The 25,980-nt window shown below is 40.9% G+C and overlaps 1 long non-coding RNA gene across 1 annotated transcript in view; it reads left to right on the forward strand.

The window, feature by feature from the left end:
- Positions 1-14: 14 nt before the first annotated feature.
- LOC110597734 (uncharacterized) overlaps positions 15-25,980 on the forward strand; it is a 39,491-nt gene continuing 13,525 nt past the window's right edge. Inside the window, exons 1-4 of the long non-coding RNA XR_013429918.1 lie at positions 15-319; positions 9,275-9,361; positions 23,129-23,405; positions 25,562-25,665. This is a non-coding gene — a long non-coding RNA (uncharacterized LOC110597734). The remainder of the gene's footprint in view (positions 320-9,274; positions 9,362-23,128; positions 23,406-25,561; positions 25,666-25,980) is intronic.

A 25,980-nucleotide genomic window follows, 5' to 3' on the forward strand; every position in this document is an offset into this window, starting at 1 on the left:
GAAGCCCGTGGCGTCCGAAACTACACTTCCCGTGAGCCTCTGCGCCCCGGGCGCGTTTCGCTCTGCCTCCTTAGAACAGAGGGAGAGTTTGGCCTGAGGTGTGCAGCCCGGGTGTTTCCCGACGCCCCAGAGAACATGGGCCTAACCAGCTGCGATGCGTGGTTCCCGACTGGATGCTCTTTGGGAGGGGAAAACAGCTGCAAACAGATGTTAACAGCCGGGGGCATGAATATGGCTGGACATTAAAAGTACTAAGAAAAATCACCGTTACTTGGTGTGATGATACTGAGAAAGTGTACAGCTGTGTCTGAAGATTAAGGTACTTACTTTAAAATGTTGCAGCGAAACAGAAAGCAATTACGGCAGAATCGTTAAATGCTGTATGTTAATTGTTAACTTGTTCAAGATTCAGAATTGTTGAATCTGTATGTGCAATGCCCTTTTACCATTTTCTACTGTTCTCGTATTTGACTCTTTATTATGTGCATAGGAAAAGACCTGGAGAGGGGGAAATTGGGGGTAGGGAAGTGAGAAGACCGCCCTATCCGTATGGAAGTATGCCTTTAAACTCAAAACTGCCAAGAGAAATAAAGGTACATACAAATATATCTTGTAAAGAGAACTATGAGACAGTACACCTACTAGCAGTGTTTATCTGGGAGGTGGGCGGAGGGAAGCTAGCTGATCAAACTTACCCAGTCCTGCATGAAAGCACATGCAACCCAAAATAAGAAAATGATCATTTTCTCAACCTTGCATTTCCAAGAGGAAATCTTCCTTGAAACTTAACGTGTGCATTATGACATTAAAAAAAAAAAAAAAAAACACCTTAGGGACATGTGATACAATAATAGTTTTTTTTAATTAATAAGCTTTTTTTAGAGCAGCTTTCCATATACAGAAAAATCAAGCAGAAAGCACAAAGTCCCCACATACTCACTCTCATCAGCCTACACTCGGGTTCCCCTACTATTAACATCTTGTATAGAATAGGATGTTTTGTATGATTAGTGAAGTTCATAGCTTATGTTACCTTTCACTCTTCGTTTTGTATAGTTCTTTGGGTTTTTTTCAAATGCAAAATGGGGTGGAGCATGACTTCCACCAATACAATAATGTAACATTCATTAATGTTATTTATATAGGGTCTCAGAATCAATGGGGCCTTTGGGCCATTATAGTAATCATCCAAAATTATTTCACATCCCTAAAAATCCTCTATGCTCTACCAATTCACCCTCCCATATATTTTCCTTGGCTGAATGTTATTTAGTTGGACAGTTGGAATCACTCAGTATGTTGCCTTTTCATACTGGCTTCCTTAAAACAGACATGTGAATAATCATTTTCCATATCTTTCCACAGCTTGATATCTCATTTAAAAAAAATCTCTGAATAATACATTCCAGAGTATGGATATACCACAGTTTATCCACTTATCTATATAAAGATATCTTTGATGCTTCCAAGTGTTTGCAGTTATGAATAAAACTGCTATAAACTTTTGTACGCAGGCTTTTGTGTGGTCCTAGTTTTTCAAACCTGCTAGGTAATTATTAAGGAACACAATTACTAGACTGTGTAGTGAAACTACATTTAAGTTTATTTTTTAAAAACCTGCCAGGCTGTCTTCAAAAGTATCTTTCATTTTATATTTCTCTCCAGCAATTGCTCCACATCCTTACCAGCATTTAATGTTGTCAGGGTTTCAGATTTTGGACATTTTAATAGGTATGTAGTGATGTGTTCCTGTAAGACTCATAGTTTGCAATTCTCTCATAGCATGATTCCAGACTTCTTCTAATATGCTTATTTGCCATAAGCATGTCTTCTTGGGCAAGGTGTCGGTTCAACTTTTTCACTCACTTTTTATAGTCCTAGGATTGAATTTTAAGAATTATTTTTGTATTAGAAATAAAATCATTTTGTCATATGTATGGTTTGCAAGTGTTTTTGATCTGCAGCTTCTCTTTTCATTCTCTTGACAGTCTTTCATAGAGATTTTTAAAATTTTCATGGGGTTTGGAGTGCAATGACTGAGACTGCAGTTCCTTGATTGCTTCATGGCTGTGGCGCACCTGCTGCCATAGAATGTTTCTGTGCAAGGGCACAGAATGACCGGTTGCTCTGGTGCACCCTGCCAAAAGAGGTTCTGTGGCAAGAATCTTATCAATCTCCACCTTGATCTCAGGCACATAGCTCCCTGGGAGAGAGAAATTCTGAGCATAACAAGACAACTACAATGTTTCACCAGTGCTGCTACTTCTGAGCCTGCCCACTTAACAGTAACTTTAGACAGTGGGTTTCCTGAGTGCTGCAGGAAGCTCCAAGCATTACAACAGTAAAATAGCTAGAAAAATGTTTCTAGCTCTGTAACTTTCTAGTGCACTAAGAAGAATGCCCCTGTAGTCCTTTACTTCTTGATTCTGAAACCCTATATAAATAAACTTGCTGGGCCAACTCTTCATTATTTCTCCATCAGAGAGCAGTGTCCCACCTGATCCCAGCCTTTAATCTTCATATCTGTGTGTATGTTTTTCTTAATCCCCCATCACTCTTCACTGGTACCTCAGGTTCAGCTGTCACAGCAGTGGAGTCAACTGATCAACTTGTTATTTTCTGGATCATGCTTGTAGTATTATCTAAAAACTAATTACTAGACTTAGGGGCATCTAGATTTTCTCCCATTTATCACCTAGATGTTTTATAGCTTTATGTTCACATTGCTCCTTTGCCAAAAATCAGTCAATGATATTTATATGGGTCTATGGGTCTTTTGGGGGCTCTCTGCTCTCCCCCAGTGGTCATTCACTAACACCAGTTGTCTTCATCGCTGTAGCTTTACAACAGTTCTTAAAACCAGGTAGTGTCAATCTTCTGACTTGTTCTTCATTGATATTGAGATGGCTATTCTGGGACACACGCATTTCCACATAAACTTTAGAATTAGGTTGCCAGTACGTGCAAAATAACTTCATGAGATTTTGTTCGCAATTAATGGAGTTGGTAGGAGTTAACATCTTCACAATGTTGAATCTTTCCATCCATTAACATGAAATATGTCTCCTTTGTTTAGATAATATTATTCCTTCTGAGTTTTTCAGTTTTCCTCAAGTACATCTTGTATGTATTTTGTTAGATCCATACCTACGTATTTCATGGTTTGGGTGCTACTGTAAATGGTATGTGTGTTTCATTTCAGCCTCCAATTACTTATTGATGATTTGTAGAAATGTGATTGACTTTTTCATGATAACTTTGCATCCTGCAACTTGGCTTACAGTCAAGTATTAGTTATGGGTGTTTTTTATTTGTTTTTGTCAATTTGTTAGGGAACAGACAGATGTGAATGGTGGTAACATGAGGTTATCAGAATAATTCTATGAAATGGGTCCTCTTTGCTGATCCTCACATGCTTTCTTTCCAAGAAGAAATTTACTTGCAGCCCTGCCTGGCCTAGGTGGACAGGATATGTCACATCCCTCAATAAACTGTGTGTTAACTGCAGGAGAAATACAAGCCCAAGACAATGTTCTCCTGGGGAACCAAGGAAACTTTTGTGACCTGATTCCAAAACTCAAGAGAGATAAGAATAATTTTCCTAACCATAAAAATCTATAAGAACTTGTGGTGAAGAAGTTAATTAGAGGGCTGGAGTTGTGGCTCAGTGGTGGAGCACTTGCCTAGCATATGTGAGGCCCTGAGTTCAATTCTCAGCACCACATATAAATAAATGAATAAAATAAAAGTCCATCAACATCTAAAAAAATATTTTAAAAAAAGAAGTTAATTAGAACCAGTCAGTATGGGCCAAGCAGACCTAGAGTTGCTATGGCGATAGGTCCTTAAAAAGTATGATGTCATCTTGTTGACAGTCAAAAATCAGGAAGTGAACCTGGGTGGGACTATCTGGATATTTCTCTGTGATCCCCAAAGAAACTGGAGTGCAGGAGAGTCACATTGTCCCTCTCCTCTCTGAGAGGACTCTCTCTCCCTTGAGAGTGTCCCCCTTCCCTTTTTCTATCCTTTCAATAAACTCATTCCTGTTGCTGTGACAAATTTTTCTGATTTGATTGTAAGAATTAGGGTTTGAAGAGGGGGTCTTCAGGTTGCCTCAGTTTCCAGGAAGGCCCAGCTCTGTTGCAGATTCTTTGGAGTTTTCCACACACACAATCATGTCATCTGCAAACAAAGGTAGTTTTATTTCTTCCTTCCTAATCTGTACTTTTTAATTTTATTTTCTTAATTTATTCCCTTAGCTATGGTTTTCAGTATGATATTGAATAGTAGTGTTGGGAGGGGATACTCTTTGATGTTTTTCTATCTTAAAACAAAAATATTGTTTTTCGGCATTCAAGTATAATGTTAGTTATTACTTTTCTATAGATGCTCTTTCTCAAGTTGAAGAAGCCCCCTTTATTCCTTTTGCTGAGAAGTTTTTAAATGAAGTTTGGATTTTTTCAAATTCATTTTCTGCATCTATTGATATGATCATTGATTTTTCTCCTTTGACCAGTAGATGTAATACATTATACCGATTTGATTTTCAATGTTTAAATAGTCTTGGATGCTCAATTTGCAAACCCCACTGGGCGATAGTGTATAATTCAGTCCATGCATATATTGTTGGGTTCTACTTGCTAATAGTGTGTTGAAGGTTTCTGAACACACAGTCATGAAAACAATTGGTCTATGGTTTTTCTGCCCTGTAATATCTGTGTCTAGTTTTAGACTTGGTGAATTTCTGGCTTGTGAATGACTTAGAAATCAATTGTCCTCTCCACTCTGTTTAATAGGACAGATCATAGTGAAGTGCTATATTTCTATTTTAAATGCTTGATAGAATTCCCACCAAAACTTTATGGACTTAGAGCTTTTCAAAGGGAAGTTATTAGTTATTGAATCAATTTCTTTAACTGCTCTGGTAGTCTATTATAAGTGTGAGTTTTGAGAAATTGTGTCTTCCAATATATTGGGCTATTTCATCTAGGTTATCAAATTTGTGGGCAGAGACTTGTTCATTGAATGCAGAATTCTAGGATAGTGTTTTATTCTTTCAGTATTTTAAATCTTACAGTCCACTCTTTTCTTCTTTGCACAATTTCTGAATAACAATTTTGATCTAATTCTTATTCTGTTTCCTGTATGTAACCCCTGTGCCACTGGCTTTTTCCAAAATTCATATGCATCCTCCCTCTCTCTCTCTCTCTCTCTCTCTCTCTCTCTCTCTCTCTCTCTCTCTCTCTCTCTCTCTCACAGGCTTAGGTGTAAATTCTCTGTCATTTATCCTGATAGGTGTTTTTTTTAGTCTTGTGGATCTAAAGGCTTGTGTCTGTTGTTAATTTTGAAAAATTCATATAATTTTTTCCTTCTCTTTTTTGTATTCCCATTATGTGAATGTTATATTGTTTGTAATTGCCCCACAGTTCTTGAGTGTCCTGTTCCCTCTTTAAAAATTATTTTATTTCTTTGTATTTAATGTTTTGAAGATTCTATTGACATATTTTCACTGATTCTTTCCCTAATTCTCTTGTAAGGCATATGGAAAATTCTGTGCCAGACAGGAGAGTGAGTTCCAGGTGGGCTCCCACTGGTAACTAAATCTCACTTCTACTCCCAAAACATTAGGCAAAATAAATCACATAACTCTGTCCCCAGAGGACAAGAATTACATTCATACCACATACCTGATGAGAAGGGAGAAACACAACGATTGTGTGGATCTCCCGCACAAACTGAAGTAGGGGCTAATGGATGTCCTCATCTCTTCTTGGCCTGTCCTCTGTGTAGTGTATCTAACGTGCCTTGATTTTTGGGATTCCAGCTCTCATGGAGAAGCCACCCTTTCCACTTCCATATGCTCTTTCTTATAATCTGCCATGACCAAGAAGAGTTTCCTCTTCCAGTCTGATGGGGAATTACCAGGCCTCTTGTTCTTTTTAATTTGAAGTTGGTGTTAGCAATGCCTTGCTTCTTCTTTCCTTCTTCTTTTATTCTTCTAATTTTATTTTAACCAGGGGATACTTAGCCACTCAGCCACATCCATTTTTATGTTTTATAAGGGTCTTGCTAAGTTGCTTAGGGCCCTGCTAAGTTGCTGGGACTATGAAATCGTGATCCTCCTGACCCAGCCTCCTAAATTGCTGGGATTACAGGCATGTGCCGCCAAACCTGGTGATGCCCTGCTTCTTTAAGACAATAGATGTAAAGTTATTGCTAGGGAACATGATTTACTAAGGAGAGGGATTTAAAAAAACTTATGTAATATTTGCAAAGTGTTATCCCATCAAATCTGAGTCCATAATCTGTACAACATTGAGTGTGTGAGACATTTGTCACAACTGAGTCACAGGCATTACTAATTTAACAACATGACTTCACTCATTTGATGGTTCTTTCTCACTCTCTAGGGGAAGCTCCCCCATGACCCCCTGTGAAATGAGTTGTGAGCTGCTTCTGTCCTTGAGCCTTTCTAATTTGTATATGAACACCTTTCCAAGATATAATCCAAGTTCTAAAATGTTTGTATTTAGATGTCTATGATTTTTTAAAGAAATATATGTCATAAATAATAGACGAATAGACCATAAAAGTTATTAACTCAACAGTACACGATGAGTCTTTGGGACATACACCATGACCTGTTTCCTCAGTGGCTTTTAATTATTTCTTCACATTGAAGATTATCTTTGTCAAAGCATAAGGGTCCAGTAAACTGTTGGTTCCTCTTTGGTCTTCAAGTCAGTGTTAATGAAGAGAGTTTCTGATTGAAAACCTGCTTCTATCTGATGATTTAACTTGAAGATGAACTTTTGGGGGAGTTTCCTGAGATCTTTTCACACTGATCTTTACAACTGTACTCAAAACATCTGAAATTCTTCCTAAAAATACAAGTAGCAGAAACAATGGAACAGCCTTAACTATGAAAGTCTAATGCCACTCTTCGTTCATCATATATGTGCATCATTAAAAATGTTTATTTGGCAGAACTAGGAATAGAGTGAACCAACATCAATATCATAAAGGAGGCCTTACATAAAAAAATAAAACCAAAGCCAACGTCATAGTGAACGGGGAAAAATTGAAAGCATTTTCTTTAAAATGTGGAACAAGACAAGGTTGTCCCCTCTCATAACTCCTATTCAGTATAGTACTAGAAATTCTAGCCAGAGCAGTTAGGCAAAAGAAGGAAACAAAAGTGTAAAAAGTAGGAAAGGAAGAACTCTAATTATTACCATTTGCAAATGATATGATCCTATACTGGAAGATCAAAAAAAAAAACTCTTCTAAAAGACTGTTAGCGTTAGTAAACAAATCCAGCTAAATAGGAAGTTACAAAAAACAACACACAAAAATCAATAACTTTTCTATGTACCAATCGTTGATCTGCTGAGAAAGAAAGCATGAAAATAATAGCATTCATAATAACCTCAAAAAATACCTAGGAATAAATCTAACAAAGGAGGTGAAAGACCCCTGTGATGAAAACTTCAGAACCTTGAAAAAAGAAATTGAAGAAGACCTCAGAAGATGTAAAGAACTACCACATTTATGGACAGGCAGAATTAACATTGCCAAAATGTCACCCTATCAAAAGCAATGTGCAGATCCACTCCAATCCCTGTCAAAATACCAATGGTACTCTTCACAGATCTGGGGGAAAAAAAACAGTCCTAGAATTAATTTGGAAGGAGAAAAGACCCAGAATAGCCAAAGCAATTCTAAAAACCAAAAAAGAAATGCTGGAGGCATCACAATATCTTTCTCTAAATTATAGTGCAGGTTATAGTACCAAAAACTGCATGGTACTGGCATAATAACAGACACATAGACCAATGGTACAGAATAGAAGGCAAACCCACACATCTATAGTCATGTGATCCTTGACAAAAGTGCCACAAACATACATGGAAGAAAAGACAGCCTCTTTAACAAATGGTTCTGGAAAATAGTCATCTGTAGGTAGAAGAATGAGACTAGACCTTTCTCTCTCACCCTGCCCCAAAATCAACTCAAAATGCATCAAAGACCTCAAAATTAGTCCAGAAACTATGCAATTCCTAGAAGAACATGTATGGTCAACACTCCAAAATATAGGTACAGGAAATGACTTTCTCAATTTAACCCCAAAGCTCAGAAAATAATGCCAAGCGTTAATAAATCAGATGGCATCAAATTAAAAAAAAAAAAACTCTGCATAGCAAAGGAAACAAGAATGTGAAGAAAGAGCCTACAAAATGGGAAAATATCTTTGCTAACTACTCATCTGACAGAAGATGAATACCTGAAATATATAAAGAACTAAAAAAAATTAATATCAACCCCCCCACTTAATAAATGGGCAAATTAACTAAATGGGCATTTCTCAAAAGGAGAAATTGAATGGGGAAAAATACAAAAAAATGTTCAACATCATTAGCAATTAGGGAAAAACAATCAAAACTATGTTGAGATTTCATCTCACCCCAGTCATAATGGCAGACATCAAGAATATAAACAATAACAAATACTGGAGAGGATGTTGAGAAAAAGGAACACTTTTACACTGTTAGTGGGTTGGAAATTAGTACAACCACTAGGGAAATCAGCATGGAGTTTCCTCAAAAGACTAGGCATGGAACCACCATATGACCCATCTATACCACTTTTTGGTATTTATCCTAAAAGATTAAAGTTATCATACTATACCCATATCTGTAGCACAATTCATAATACCCAAACTATGGAAACAGCTTAGGTATTCATTAATGGATAAATGGATCAAGAAGCCTAAGTATTTATTAATGGATCAATAGATAAACAAAATGTGTATATGTACACAATTGAGTTTATTCAGTCATAAAAAAGAATTAAATGATGTCATTTGTAGGAAAATGGATGGAACTTGAAAACAGTAAATCAAAAGCAAAATAAGCCAAATTCAGAAGGTGAAGGGTCATACACCTTCTCCCATATGTGGAAGCCAGAACAGAAAATGGAAAAGAAAGGCATTGAGGTCAGTACAGCAGAGGAAAGGGACCAGGGGGAGGGAGGAGGAGAGAGAAAGGGAATGATATTGGCCAAATTGTATTGTTATATTGTGTACAACTATAATGCACCAATTAAAAAAAAACATGAGAAAAATGTTTAACAATGTGGTAAGATTTTTCCAGTGCCTATATGACATATGATCATCGCCTCTGTTACAATACATACTGTTTAATGCAATGAAAAATTAAGACATGTTTCTTTTCTCCAGTGGATTCCATAACACTTATTCAAGTCTCTTTCACAGAATACCTTCAGTGAAACATTCGTGTCTCTTAAAACTCCGATGTTGAAATCCTAACTCCCAGGGGGATGTCATTAGAAGATGTTGGAGGTAAGTAGGTTGTGAATGTAGAGCCCTCTTGAATGGGACCAGTGCCCTGATCAAAGGAACCCAGCGACCTCCCATGCTCTCTTCCCACTGCACGAAGGTACGGCAGGAAGCAGGTAGTCTGCAACCAGAAGAGGGCTCTCACCAAAACCAAACTAGGATGGTACCCTCATCTCGGACTCCTAGCCTCCAGAACCGTGAGAAATAAATTTCTGTTGTTTATAAGCTACCCAGTCTCTAGTACTTGGTTACAAGCACTTATTCTCATCTGATCACCTTAGGGGTGATATTACATAGCTTTTGACCTCTTTTCTTGCCCCCTCAGTTGATAGTAATGCCTCTCCCACTGCTTCATAGAAAGTTCTTTCATTAGATTTTTATGTGATTGGATATATTTGTCTTTAAGGCTATAAGAGCTACATAGCAATGCCCACATGAATGTAGACAGGCCCACAATGCTGAACGACTCTACTCCTTATACGATATACAAGTCAATATAGTCATATGTCCTATTCTGCTTCTTATTTATTTATTTATTTATTTTGTGTTACTGTGAGATTGAGCCCAGGGCCTTGTGCTTGCCAGTCGGGTGCTCTACCACTGAGCTACACCCCAGCCCTCCTCATTCAATTTCAATGAGATATTTACTTCATGTCCAGATTGTACACAGGCCTAAAGCATAACTGATCATACAGAGGCCTATAGGGTAATTCATGATTTATATCTAATACGAGTTATTAAACTGAGTTTGGCTGTTGTAAGACTTCAAAAATTACGTTTGCAAAATTGGAATTGAACAGACATGAGCAATGCAGGTCCGATTACAATATACATCATCCCTTTCTATTATAGGGGCTCATGAGGGAAAAAGGAGTAATACATACAAATTTAATGAATTCTTCCATTTTTCTCTGTAAAGAAACAACTGCCATGGGTATAATGAAAAGTTGTCATACAATATTATGTGGTGTCCCTGGGGACATTTGAACACAGTTTAAAGAGAGATCAGATATGATTTTTTTTAAAAAACCTGTTTTCTTATCTTCAATATTATTTCAATTTAATGTCAATACAAAAATACTGATGTAAATTTATAACCCACTTATTTTCAAATTACCAATTATCAAAGTATTGAAGGGTTTAGATGCATTTCCAATGCACCTTAAATATGGAATTTTTTCCAGATTGAACCCTGGGCCTTGTGCATGGTAGGCAAGCACTCTACCAACTGAGCTACACTCACAACCTCCCATGGAATATATTTTATAAATGAATATGATATGCAACAGCAAGGTGTGTAGGTGTGTGCACAGATGACCAGAAGCATGACTGAAGCCCTGTTGGTTTTTTTAAATCTCAGAATCATATGATAAAATGGCAGGAAGTGCACACACACACACACACACACACACACACACACACACCTCAGAAAAACAGCTTACTTCTCTCCAACCGAGTAGTTCAACATTTTCTCAACAGAAATCACTTAACTTTGACAGAAGCTCATCTCTGTAGTTGATGCTCACTAGTATATATATAGTTGACATTATAGTTCACATTTCAATGACAGAAGTGGGTTCATTCTGCCTCCTACGTTCACAAGAAAACTGAAACTGACAGTTTCACCAGTTTTCATCCCACAGCCTTAGCCACCTCTCCCTCAGGAGAAATATTCTTTCTTTATGGAAGGCCTCCTTCTTTTACTATCAAAAAAGGGTGACTGTAAAAATTCATTCTCTATTCTTATACATGTACTCTGCCCTTCTCCTGCCCTACTTTATAAATTACTTTTATATTGCTTGAAATTGGGTTACTAAAAATCCATGATAACTGTATTTAGTACTCACATCACTCAACAAAACTGGTCTATCTAAATTGATTATTATTAAATCCATGTTTTAGCCATATGTTTCATTGATTTTTTTTCTAAATGAGTGACTTTTTTGAGAGCTATCCTTGATTTGCTCAGAAACAAAAAATTAGATAAGAAACAAGTTATAAAATTTTTGCTCAAAAAAAGACATAGTAGTTTGACCTCGTGATAGAATGGTTTTCTGAAGGACAGAAAAGATTTTGCTCTTTTATACTGTATTTCAAGTGAAACAATATTTCAGGATTCAAGTTTTATTTGATATACATAGCAATTATCTTTACTGGAAACAGCTAGAAAAAGATAGCATTGTTCAAAATGCAAAGAACAAGGCGGATTCATGGTGATAGTATAAGTTCTGTGCAACAGTGATTTTTCTGAACCACCCTGTGCATTAGGTCCACATGGTGAGAGATGAGTTAGAGGTGAGTAGGGTGGTATCAGCAGCTCAGAGTCCTGTTGTTTATGCAGTGACATTCTGTTTGCCTAAAGAGGAGAAAGAATACTGGTTGCACTTGTTAAAAAATGACAAAGTGGCTCATGCCTATAATCCCAGTGGCTCAGTGGAGCTGAGGCAGGAAGTTCAAGGCCAGCCTCAACAACTTAGTGAGGCCCTGTCTCAAAATAAAAAATAAAAAAGGGCTGGGGATGTTGTTTAGTGGTTAAGCACCTCTGGGTTCAATCCCCAGTACCTTAAAAAGAAAGAGAGAGAGAGAAAGAAATTGACAAAAAGTCTTTCTGATATCTATTTTTTCCTTGTTTCAATGAAAATAAAGAATTGACAATTTAGAAGCAAATATTATACTTCTGAATAGTTGCAAGATTTTCTTGAGGCTGCCCTACTAGAATCTAAACTTCAGCTCCAAGTCCCTACGACTCTAACACTCAAAATGGAGTGTGAGAGCTGGGCCCAGCACCTCCTGTTTCAGAGCCCTCTGCTCCAGGCTGGGAAGATGGTTTCCTAGCCCAGGTCCCCATCTTTGCAAGACAAGCTGTGAAGTGAGTTCCAACACCCATGTGGTGGTGTGCACCTGCGCCTCGTTACACTCCAGAGCAAACGGAGCGCTCACTGTGGGCCCTACCTAGCCTCCTCAGCTGCCCACCACTCCATCAATGTTTAGCTGTCCACATCTGCTTGTTCAGGAACATGGCCAGGGTTAGCGTTGGGTCCGGGAGAGCCAGGCCCATAAACTCCCTTGTCCTCTGAGGTGTCCAATCAGCTGAGGCTTCGTCCCCAGAGCCCTTCTGGCCACGGGTGCTGATGTGAGGGAGCTGCTGAGGGAGGCTAGGGGAAGTATAGGCAGAGACCTGCTTTGGAGCATCCAGGAGGATGAGAGGGGAGGAACTTTGTCCAGCGTGAAGCTGTCATCCCCTGAGGTTTATTTACATTATAATTCTACTACCAAAGTCTTTTTGTTTGCTTGTTTTCTTTTCTGGTGGAAAAAAAAAAAAGAAAAACATCTGATTTGCCTAATTTGGGACAAGCAGCCCCTTCAGGACTCAGTACAGGGGATGCTCAGCTCAGTTCAGGACACTCCTGACCCAAGCGACTGTGACCAGTGCCTGGAGTCTGGTAAACCGGGGGCAACTCCCACTGTGGTCCAGGATGGGGCAGAGTGGCCATCTAAGAAGGCCCCAGAGGCCTGCCTGCAGTCTCCTGCCTTCTCTCCCACCCCTAATAACAGACCCTTCGCTTGCCTCGCTATCACCCTCCGCCAGGGGCTTCTCCTTCAGTCTCTCACCTGCCTTCTACCAAAGAAAAGCAGATGATCACAACTCTGCACCTTAGGTACGTGGGGAGAAGCAAAGTGGAAATGGTGACTCTCTCTCAACCTTGTACCTCTTGGACACCCTTCAGATGCCAAGAAGAAAGTCGCTCCCATGGAATAGAGTGTTTTCATTGGGCCTTTAATTCACTGTTCAGCTTCCCGGGGTTGTGCATGCTCATCCAGCCTGGCTGAGAACGGCTGCACCACGTGCATGTGCTCTCCTGAGCCACATCCTCTCCACAGTTGGATGGGCCTGAAGGGCTGGTCCAGGCAGCTGCTTCCTGAGGTCTTTTCCTCTAGGAGGCAGCTGCTCCTGGGTAGCCATCATCCCAGTGGGAAAAAGCACCAGGTTTCTCACTTGATTCCTTTTACCAATCAATCGTTTCCAGGCACTTAAGGTTTAGAAGTAGTTATGGTTTTTTAAATATTTTTTTAGTTGTTGTTGGACACGATATCTTTATTTTACTTTTTTATTTTTATGTGGTGCTGAGGATGGAACCCAGGGCCTCACACGTACTAGGTGTGTGCTCTACCACTGAGCCATAACCCCAGTCCCAATGTAGCCCCAAATGTAATTATGTTTCTGAGGACCATAATTTCCCCCATCTTTGCTCTCTGTAATAATAGTTGGGAATGTGTTACTTGAAAACTCATCCAAAATCAAATTCAAAGGTTAGTGGCCTTAGGATTTCAAGTTAGAAATTGGCCAAATTCACTGACAAGTTAAAATTTAGGATATTTTTTTCTTTTCTATCATGCAGTTTCTTTAGGGGAAGAATTTTATTTTTGCTGAAACAGATTCCTAAACATCGTGGGAATATGTTTTAGAAGTAAAATAAGAAGAAACTACTTAAAGCAAGTTTGACAGATGTAATTAAACAGTGTTTCATTTTGTTGATACATATTTTGTTTTCCTATGTTGCACATAAATATTCATTTAGTTTACAGAAAAATCCTCTGGAGATTCTAACATGATATGATCATGTTATTGTGCCTGGTTTACGATCAGGAAACTGAGTCACTGAGAGGCTGACAGATGCACAACAAACCATTGCTATTAAGATGCAGCAGGGATTGAAACCCAGGCCGCATTTACAATTACATCAGTGTGGAGACAGGTGTCATTACATGTTTGCAGATGACATTGTGAAGGTAGAATTCTGACAGTTCCAAACCAGGTATAGCTGCCTTAGGGTCTAGGGAGGAGGCGACAGTCACTTACACTGCTGGTGAGAATTTAAAAAAATAACAAGAGACAGATTGTGTTAGTCAGCTCTCTGCTACTATCACCAACCTGAGATCATCAGCTTGCAAAGAGGAAAGGTTTAGTTTGTCTCACTATTTCAGAGGTTTCCATCCGTGGTCCCTTGGCCTCATTGCTTTTGGGCCTGGGGCCAGGCACTACCCTGCAGTGAGACCTGTAGTAGAAGAAACCATTCGCCTTATGGAGGCCAGGGAGTGAGAAGAGAGAAGGCAGGGGACAGGGTCCCAGTGCCCCTTCAAGAGTACACCACCAATAACCTAACCACCTCCTGCTAGGTCCCACCTACTGAGGGGTCTGTCACCTTCCAAAAATGCCACAGTCTCCAAACACGAGCCTTAGGGGGAGTTCAAGAGCCACATGATAGCAGGGATGATTGGCAATGCTCATACAAATGACTTTCAAGTGTTAGGCTGGAGGGAGGCTCTAAGTCCTGCTTTGTATTCACTTTTCTCTAAGTGGTGATTCCTAGGAGTATCCAGACTCACATCCAACCCTAGATGAGGACATTAACTACTGATATCTTAAGAGTCTTCTATCAATAGGTGACTGATTTAACAAATAGTAGTGCCTCTATGCAAAAACAAATAATAATATCCAGACATAAAAATGAAGTATTTACTGATATTTCTTTTTTAGTATCAGGGATTGAACCTGGGTGCTTAACCACTGAGCCACATCCCCAGCCCTTTTTTATATTTTATTTACAGACAGGGTCTCATTGAGTTGCTTAGGGCCTTACTAAATTGCTGAGACTGGCTTTGAACTTGCGATCCTCCTGCCTCAGCCTCCCAAGCCACCAGGATTACAGGAACCACTGTGCCAAGCTTTTATTAATACAAATTTGTAATAAAAAGGCAAAGTACAGAGTAGTGTGTATATTATTCTCCATGAGAGAACAATCTAGCAAGTTTGTTTTACTCCTTTTTTTATTATCTCTGGGAGATCCTGGAGCTGTAGTGAGAAGAACTCAAGTCCTGGAAGGTTAGCATGGTCGTTGATCGGGATGTTCTTGTGCATGGCCCAGGATGTACTGAGATGCCGGCATTGTTTAAATGGAAGGTACCTGGGCTAGTGGGTGTGGCTCAGTGGTAGAGCGCTCACCTAGCATGTGCAAGGTGCTGGGTTCAATCCTCAGCACCATATAAAAATTAAAAAAATAAAATAAAGGTATTGCGTTCAAATACAACTAAAAATAAATAAATATTAATAAATAAATAAATAAATAAATGGAAGGTTCCTGGTGTCTACCTAGTCATGAATACCACCACAGCTCAAGCAAAGCATTCCTCAATGACTTTCTTCTTGGTCAAAGAAGACGATCTAGTTGAAATTCTGCAGGACTATTATACACCCACTGAGCATCGGTATAAACACAGGGAAAGTTTGTCTGCAAATACATGCCAGAAGGAAAGACACAGTTGCCTGGGGAGCTAGGTATGTTCTTGGACTAAAGGAAGTGCCAACGATGGCAGAGATGAGAAGCGTGGGGTGTGGGGAAGTGGTGGAGTTGCAGGCCCTGAGGTTCTGAGTGGACCACAGCAGAAACGTGGTTACAGTCTCAGCCCCTGACCATGCCCTTGCTTCCTGGATGCTTATCAACAGCTTCACTCTGGCTACCTCCAGAAAACATGAATCCCAGAATTTTTATGCTTCTGGGAGCCTGTCTACTGAGTGGGAGTGTAGATGTGGCACAGCCTTTGTTCCCCCAGTTTGAAAGCCAGACAAGGCATTCAGTTTCCCTATAAAGTTAGTATCCCAGATTCGTGGACGGATGTTGATGTTTCTTAAATTAAGGAAACTGAGGCATTTTTATGTAGTGAAAGGACCCTCTGTGTTGAAAACGTGGGTTCTGCTTTCGTGCTCCTAATGTGCTGGGTGATCTTGGGCAGTTTGCAGCGTCTTTGAGCATCAGAAACCCAGTTTTGTGACCTGTGAGATCCCCCAATCCATACGCATCTCTGTTCCAGTTATCTATCTCTGTATGCAAAAACGACCTCATAACTCAGTGACTTAACAAGCCGCAGTGGCGTGGCGGGAGGTGTGGGGGTCTGCTCCACGGAGTGGTTCTCACTAGCAGACCCTCCTTTGGCAGCTGGTGATGGAGAGGTGGGAACCCTCCTGTAGGTCTGTGCCTGGCACCTGGCATGGGACGGATTGGACGGCCAGGGGATGGTCGGTGTTTTTCTTACCCCCTACACAACCTCCTCACGTGGCTAGTTTGGGACTTTTCATAGCATGACAGTCTCAGGCTAGACAAAGGTTTTTGTGTGGAGCCAAATTTCCTAAGATATTCCTGTATTTCATGAGAAAAAGCTTCAAGGCTCCTAATGTCCCCGACTTGGAAATCACAAAGGACCACCACCATATTCTGCAGGCAAATCCATATTAATTGGGGTGGAGGGACAGATGCCACCTCACAATGGGGGGACGGCTTTCATGAGAAAGCCAAGTGGCCACCTTAAAGGTAAATCCATTCATTCTGTGGAAAGAAGTCTCAACCCAAGCTGCAAACCTAACAAACACCCAAGATCTAAAGATTCAAAGAGGAAAGAGAAGAAAGCAGTTTACCCTTCAAAAATGGCTTGAAATTAACACGAATACTTGTGTCTTATTTTCATTCTATGTCTGGAGTTGAACTAATTTGCTGAGCCAATTAATTTTTAAATTTATGTTCCCATTTAATTTTTCTTCAGGGTTTGGACTTGTTTGGTTTTCTGCTTCTGATTACCTTGTTTTCAGCCAGATTCAAAGCAAATTAAAATTTTCTTTCCATTTTTACTTTCCTTATTATCAACATTTTCATTTGCAGCTTCTTTGTACAATTGAAGACAAATTTCCTACCCCTGCTGCAGGAATGTCTAATTAGAAGCGACTTGAGACGTAACCACTATTTTTTTTTCCTTCAGCCCAGTAGTCAGCCTAAGAAACTTTCTCTTGTTAGATTCAGCTTCATCGACTGCTTCCACTAGGTAGATGCATAATTTTCTAGATTCCCATTCTCCATTTGGATTAATGCTATGAAGAAGAGTCTGGTAGCTTAAGTGTAGTTAAAAGAAATTTATGGGCGAGCTGTGGGTAATGATGGGCTTTTTGAGGCTCACACTGTGGGGATTTGACAATGAATAAACTTCTCTAACTACTGTGCTCTCAAAAGTCAAGGAAAACGAATTAGAATTAAAAATCCTCCTGACACGTTTCTGGATAAGATGGGTAACCAGTTGGTTTTCTATCACTTGATAGGAAAATGGGGTGTTAGTTTGGAAGAGACAGTGGATACCTTATGAGTATTCAGAAAGGCTACCTTCTGCGTCGTGACTAAGAAACCTCCAGGAATTTTTATCTTATGGGATGAATCTGAGCCTTAGTGGAAACTGGAGTAGGCAGAATTATCAAAATGACCATGAGGTGCCCTTGAGATGGAGTGTGGTCCATTAACTAGCGTTTTTATAATCGGCAATGGTTCTATAAAAGCTCAGCTTTCTCCTACCAGTAAATGGTGTGTGTTACTCTGGGTGGTGCTTAGAGAAAGACCATGTGCAACATTGCACAATATTGGTAAATACCGCCAAGCAGACTTCTCCCATGCCACACACACACACACAAAAAAAAAAAAAAGAATTGAAGCTTAGAAAGCTCATGCCCTTATTAGGGTTCATCATAGAATAATTTCTGCTCTGCAGCTCTGTCACTTGGCTCTGCAGCTTCCCAGCCCCAGAGTCTTCCTTTCTTCTGTTTCCTCATCAGTCATCCAAAGTACATCCTGTAAGACTTTCCTTAGGATCATCTACACACTGCCAGTGATCCCAAGTACATACTTCATGCTGAGCTTTGGACGCCACTTCATGTCCTTCCTAAAGGGAATCACCCCTGCTTGGTTTGGTATTCCAAACCCAGCCATCAGGGGTGGGGGCGTAGCTCAGTGGCAGAGCGTTTGCCTACCATGCACAAGGCACTGGGTTCAATCTCCAGCACCACAAAACAAAGTAAAATAAACACAACGGTCCTTAGAAGCTCTCTGTAGCATCCACTGGAAGTGAGTTGTGAGGGCAGCCTCTCAGGCCCCTGTGCCCAGATCCTCTGCAGGAGACTTGCTCAAGTGGACAGTTTGCTCCAGAGGAACCAGGGACAGCCCAACACACTCTGACCTCAGGGCAATGGAAGGAGGACCTCTGCAAGCAGCAGGTCTTGAGGAATCTGTTCTGAGAGGGCTCAGAGACGGAGTCTAGCTCTCTGGGACTCTCTTGTTTGGTTTGCAGTGAGTCCTGGGTGAGTCTGGTCTGTCAACGTGTGTTATCTAAACCCTTCACACATGTGAAAACTATTACTACAGATTCATCACAGCTTTTATTTAATTATAGCTATTTAGAAAAGGGGTGTGTGTGTGTGTGTGTGTGTGTGTGTGTGTGTGTGTGTGTGTTTGGGGTTTGAGGACTCTTTGTTTTGTACCAGGAGATAAAATAATTTGCAGCTTCAGTATCTTGAGAGAATTATTAGTCTCTGATTCTCAATGCATTGGACTCTCTTGGCCATTCAGTTTTTATTTATTAACTATCTTCATCTCATATACAAGATACAAAACAGAGTGATCCTGTGGACACTTGTTCCTTTGCTGTTTTTTTTTTAAAGTAAAACCTGTCTTGTCCTCCTGCTAGCACCCTTGCCTATTCTAGAACACCTTCCATACTCTATCCAGATCATCTTCACAGAAAGCAAATCTCAGCATGCTCTGTCAAAGCCACAGAGCCTGGTGTGGTAGACAGAACAGTGCCCCTCACCCCTGTCACAAAGATGTCCATGTCCTAATCCCCAGAAACTGTGAATATGTCACCCCAAATGGCAAAAGGAAATGAAGGGTACAGATAGAATTTATGTGGTTAATCAAGTGACTTTACATGAGGCTGATTATCCAGAATTATTCTGGTGGGCCCACGGTAATTACAAGAGCTCTTAAAAGTAGAAGAGAAGCCACGCATGATGGCATGTGAAATTCAGGCTTTTAGAAGGCTGGGGCAGGAAGATCACTTGAGTCTGAGAGTTTGAAGCAAGCCGGGTAACAATGAGACCCTGTCTAAAGGAGGAGGAAGAGGTGGAGGAAGGGAGGAGAGGAGGAGGGGAGGAGGAGGGGACAAGGGAAGGAGGAGAGGAGGAGGAAAAAGGGGAGGAGGAGGAGGAGGAGGAGGAGGAGGAGGAGGAGGAGGAGGAGAGAAGAAAGATAGATACGTGAGGTTAGAAGCAGAGGTCAAAGTGATATGATTGCTTTGAAAATGGAGATTGGCCATTGAAAGCAAATGAAAGAAAGAAAGGAAGGAAGGAAGGAAGGAAGGAAGGAAGGAAGGAAGGAAGGAAGGAAGGAAGGAAGGAAGGAAGGAAGGAAGGAAGAGAGAGAAGGAGGGAGGGAAGGAAGGAAGGAAGGGGGAGGGAGGGAGACAGATCCATGGATCAGTGTGGAGGGGCACAGTTTCAAGAGGGAAAATGATGATGGGCTACAACAAAGGTCTGGTTCTTATAGGGTCAGCAGAGCCAGGACAGAGGAGGAATATTGGTGGTGGGCTCATTTAGGGCAGGGCAGGAGGGCAGGCAGGGAAAGAGCTGTAGGTAAGGGAAGTTCCCTGGGGTCTAATGTCCATATCCTTCAGCCATGAGTGGGTAGTTTTTAGAATCCAGAAAAGGCAAGGATAGGGGTTCTCCCATAAAGTCTCCAAAGGGAACATGATCTGGCTGACACATTGACTTGAGCCCAATAAAACCCAGGTCTGAAGAAAATGTGGTATGTGTGCACAATGGAGTACTACTCAGCCATAAAGAAGAACTACTTTATGACAGGTGCTGGTAAATGGATGGATCTGGAGGCTACCATGCCGGGTGAAATAAGTCAGTCCCAAAAAACCAAAGGTCAAATGTTTCCTCTGATACGTGGAAGCTAAATCACAATAAGGGAATGGGGGGCAGAAATTCAGTGAATTAAACAAATGGGGAGTGAAGGAAAGGGAGGAGGGATAGCAAAAGAAAAGACAGTGAACGACTCTGCCCTAGCTTTCCCATGGACGTGTATGAATGCACCACAGTGACTCCCACCATCATGTACACCCACAAGAAATTAATTTTAAAAATAAAAATAACTGGGCTGGGGCCACAGCTCAGTGGCAGAGCACTTGCCTTGTATGTGTGGGGCACTGGGTTTGATACTCAGCACCACATAAAAATAGACAAATGAAATAAAGTCATGCTGTCCGTGTACAACCACCAAAAAATTAAAGAAAAAAATAACTATGGACAAATGGCAGAAAGATCAATAGAGGGAAGGGAACAAGGGTAGGAAAGGGAAGGAGAAGGAGATGCATTTGGGGTCCTAATTAGAATAAGATATATTTTATGCTTTTTAATTACATCAAAAATGGGTTCTACTGTATGACTAAAAGAATCAATAATAATAATAATAATAATAGACCTGGGCCTGATTTCTGACCTACAGAAATCAGCTGCTGCCCCTCCTAGTCTCCACCCACCCCACCCACAGCACCCCTCTGATTGCCTCTGGGGACAAGGATTTGCCTATCAGGTGAAATCTTCCAAGGAGCAGATCAGTGTGAGCAGAGCACGTGGCAGCTGCGATGAAGGGTGTCCCTGGCTCTAAACTAGGAATGATCGCCTGAACCTAACCTCAAAGGGCGACACCTACAGTCACACGCTGCTCCTTACTTCTTGCAAACTAATTTTTACTCACCACAAAACATTCATTATGGGGCTGCAGAGTTAAGCGTGAGCTTTCCCTGTGATGAAATCTGTAAACAGGCAAATCTTTAGAGTTGCCAAGGGCTTAGGGATGCGTATAATCCTCTTTGAGCAGACTGGCATTTAAGCTGCGTGCATCACGGCTGAATAGCTGGCGCTGCGACCTGCCGTGGCTCATCAGCTTAGTGAAATGAAACCTAAAACCCACATTGATTGGAATCTGCAAAACCTTGATTTTTTTTCTTTCCTCTGTGGAATGCCACACTGTCTCTCTCGGCTAAGATTGGTCAAGTGTAGGCAGAGAGACTCTGAGCCGCGCTTCTCTGCCTCCAAAGTGGCAGCCCGGTGTGGGCTGGGCATGTGAGTGGAGGGAGTCCCAGGGCACCCTGCCACTGGGGAGGAAGCAAGAGGCAGTGGCTGTGGAACAGAGAAGAGCAGAGAATCCCACTGCCCTGGACAGTTCCAGGACACGTGGGCGATGACAAGAAGACCCATGTGGAGCAGGTCATTCGGCCACCTGGGCTCTCCTTGTTGGTCCGACTTTGAAGCCAGAACCCACAGACAACATGCTGTCCAGGGTCTGTGTACCCCAAGGACAGGAGGCAGGTGGGTGGTAGGAAAGGGGACCCCTGGGCCAAAGCAGCTGGGCATGTTGGCTGTTTAACTGGATCTTTGAGAAATGAGTGTTGAGCCATCGATTTTTAAGAAACATAGTCCCAGTCAGGAATAGAGTAGAGATCACACACATTCCTGCATGTCGCTGACTCCTGACAAACCCAGCACATCAGGCGTGACAGCTGAGATGTGAAGAGGGTAATTAAAAATGGACAAAGCACCCATATTATCACACTGGTAATTTTTACTGCTTTCCTTAAGTGTTTGATCAAAGTTTCCCCCTGGAATGTCCTTTTTAACAAAAAAAGTAAGTAAATCATGAAAACACAGCCGTACTTCAGTCCATGGGCCCCTCTCTCCAGCATAATTATTCTGTTCCAGATTCCAAAAAAAAAAAAAAAAAAAAAGCAAAGTGGGCAAAATCAGATTTTTATCATTTCCTTCTCACTTTCTTACTGATCTTTATTTTAAAAACTAACTCCATGACAGCTGTTCTCAATCAGATATTTAAAAAAGCTAAAATGTAAGTGCCCCAGAGACAGGGCTACTGTCAGCCACCCTCCCCTCTCACTTCCAGAGCCCAGTACCAGCCTGACACAGTGTTAAGGGCTAAGAACACGTTGAAATGAAGCAATGGAGGAACAGCAGCCAACAATAAGAATCCCTGCAAAAGGCATTTACGTTTTAATGTGGGGTTTATTTGTAAAGAGTATAATTAAATGCAATCTTCATTGCTGAAATTTCTATCACCAAGTTTTATTGTACAATGAGAAGACCAACCCTTCCATAGGAAAACAAGAATTGACGCTTTTTTCTTTTTAATTTTTTCTTTTAATTTTAGAATTTGTTCTAATTCCTTATACATGACAGTAGTGAAAACAAGAATCGACTCTAGACTGTAGATCTAAGGCTGTGAAATAATCCAGTAGAGGAGTAAAGAGAGCCGGTTTGGTTTTTAAATTGGGGAACATCCACCAAATACCTGGCATTTCACCCAACCACATTGACTTAACCCAGATTTAAGTGACAGTGGCCATCATCATGGCAATGACACGACATCATCCAAGCAGAGTGCAGAACAAATACTTGGAAGGTGCCCAACAAACATTAGCAGCAACTGCAGCGATGATCGTGATTCACACCACTTCACAGAAATTTGAAAATATATCCCCTGACTAGGGTTATACCAAAACTGATGGAAATATTTTTAATTATTGTAAAAATCATTGGATTCCAAAAGCGAAACTCATCATTACCTAAACCTGAGGGTCTTCTGCGGCCCAGAGTCTCTCTGTGCTTGCTGATCCATTACTGCCTCAGCAGACGCTCACCACGCCCCACAGGCAGGAGAGAGGCACAGGGCAACCCTGAGGGTTAAGAACTCTGTCGCCAGGACTTTCCTTACAGAAATACTCATATAAGGACAAACTGTCCCCCAATATATAGTATAATGTTGACTGCAATATTCTTTAAAATGATGATGCGAATAGTAACAACTCTCTTCAACTTTACCAATAAAGCCTAGGTAAATCATTCCGAATCCTTGTATATACGGGTGCAGCTGTTAGAAGAGAGAGACCTTCATGTGCACCAACGTGGAGGGATCCTCAAGACATCAATGGTGGAAGCGAGAAGTGGGCGTCAATCAGGATGCGTCAATCAGGATTCCATTTAAGCTAAAGTGCAGTCAGACAACACAGAGATGTTGGGATCCATATAAAATATGTACAAATATGAAATTCAAGGATCCCAGGCACATCCAATGAGCTAATTAATCCTGGAGAGAAGAGAGGGCAGGTAGGTAAGAAAGAAATTACATCGTTACTACCTGTACTTAGATATTTTTTGAAATTGTTACAGCGATGCATTCATGTATCTACAAATAATAATAATGATAATGATAGTAAAACACCCACACTTACTACGTGCAGGGTGCCACTCCTCACATCCTGTCTGGGTGCTTCTGTAATTTTACAGATGTGGAAACTGAGGCAAATGTAGGTTAAGGGACTTTACTGACAGCTCACCTGGTGTAGTGAGTAGCAGGGCTTCCCAAGGCTCTGCATCTCTGCTCTGACACCCTGTACTTTCTCATTCTCCAAGCAATAAAATAACTCAAGGGTTCCAACAGTGCACATTTATTTTATTTTTTATATTGTTCTTTTTAGTCATACATGACAGTAGGATGTATTTTGACATCTCATACCTACATGGAATATAACGTCCCATTCTTGTGATGGTATGTGATGTGGAGTTTCACTGGTCATGTGTTCAGTTTTAAAAAGGACTTAGAAGTGAGTCAGTGGTTAAGCACCCCTGGATTCAATCCCTGGTACCAGTAAATAAATTAAATAAAGTATATTTTGAATGCACCCTCTAGGTTTCTTTATCCTAAGGCTGCCATCTTTCTTAGGGTACCACAGACCTTGGCATGCGTTCCTGCATCCTACCCTAGCCACCTGCCTCAAGTCCTAATCCCTCATCGCACTGCAGTCAGGGGTATCTTCCTAAAATGAGCATCAGAGGCTCTAGACAATGATCTCTTTTTTACTTGAAGGTACCCTTAAGATATTGCAAGAACTCATTGCCTTTGGACTGAATTCCAAATTCTTTGTGCTGTATTCTCATCTTACATTTCCTCCTTCATCCTCAGCCTGTATTTCACCTGTGCAGCAGATCAAGGAGTTGAACATTCAGCTACTCAGACACACTGAGTCCATTTCGGCTCTGTGACCATGCATCCTTTTTCTAGTACCAGGGGCTGCTCCGCACACCTCACCCCAGACCCCTGTCGTGTCCTCTCTCAACCCACCTGTCCTTTCTTCACCGCCTGTCTGTGAAGAACAGACACCTAGCTCTTCTTCATTTCCAGATCTCAGTAAAGGTACCACTTCCTTTCTGAAGTTCCTGGGAGATCTCATCCTCAAGACGAGTGTCCTTCTACACACACCCACACTTGTGCCATCTTGCATGATGCCCTTCCTAGCACACAGTCCTGAGCTGTGATCTTATGTGTGGCCAAATGGGGCCCAAGTGGCGCTTGCCACCCATCAATGTGGCCTGTGCAGGGCAGTCCTAAGTGGATTTCTATAAATGACCTTTTAAAAGATGCTAACGTGAACTTTAAAAGAATGCAAATCTGACTCTATCTCATCCCTGCTTAAAATTTTTGAACGGTTTTTCATTTCTCCAAAGACAACATTCACCTTCTGCCCAGTGTCCAGCCCACAGGGACTTAGTCCCCTGCCTGTCCACCTTCACTGCCCAGGTCGTCCCTGGACCTTGCTCTTGTAAAACGTTCTCTCCTGACTCAAGGTTTCCCCTCTTTCTCTCTGAATTTCTTTCTTTGGCAAACTGCCAGGCATCATTTAGACCCCCAGCTTAAATGTCACTTCTTGAAAAATGACTTTGCTGAGAGCCTAAATTGGGTCTCTTGATTCTAAGAACCCCGCACTCCCTTGTGATCCCTGATGCATTTTTCCCTGTCAGACATCAGGGTCCCCAAGGGTTGAATTTTCTTCGCTTCTGTCACACCGGTACCTAGCAGAGAGCTCGGAGCAAAAACCATTTGTCAAATGGAAGAATAAATCACAAAGGAAAACATCTCATCTGTGATCAAATTGTGGAAACCAAGCAAATGGCGAACAACTTGAAGTGTATTATACTCATGCATGAGCAGTGCATCTCCGAGGTTAAGTGATTTGATTACAATTCATATGTTCCTGAAAACACTAACATATATAATAACTTACAGATTGAACTTCCACTTTGTGTGGTATATTGCAGAAAATGAAAGCTTTATTATCCGAATGGTCCCACAAGGAAAGTGAGAATGTTGAAGTGCTTTACATCACATTGCAATAGCTGCAAGTAGAAATAAGTCAGGAATGGCATCTTTTTAAAAATGTTTTTAGTTGTAGACGGACACAATATATTTATTTATTTATTCTTAGGTGGTGCTGGGGATCAAACCCAGAGCTTCATGCATGTGAGGCAAGTGCTCTACCACTGAGTTACAACCTCCGCCCATGGAATGGTGTCTTTTATACATTAAATGGTAAGTCCCACCTCAAATGCTGCTGAACGGAAAATTGCATTGATACCAGCAATCATCACATTTGTTACCATAATCTTCCTAGTCACCTGTTCAAGCTCCCTAAAACTGTGGTGCTAAAATGTGCAATTATCTCCCTTTCTCTGTTCTATTCTACTGTTTAATTGCTTTTAACTCCAGTGTTCTTTAAGTCACTCTGCTTCCTTTTGTTACTGCATAAAAATAGAAATCTTATTCCTGTTGATTTCTAAACTGTTGTCTCTTCTCCAACTCCTTAAAACCCAGCCCAATAATGTAGATTTTAAGTACTCAACCACA

Source organism: Ictidomys tridecemlineatus, chromosome 13 (assembly GCF_052094955.1).
Source record: "Ictidomys tridecemlineatus isolate mIctTri1 chromosome 13, mIctTri1.hap1, whole genome shotgun sequence".
Taxonomy (NCBI): Eukaryota; Metazoa; Chordata; class Mammalia; order Rodentia; family Sciuridae; genus Ictidomys; species Ictidomys tridecemlineatus.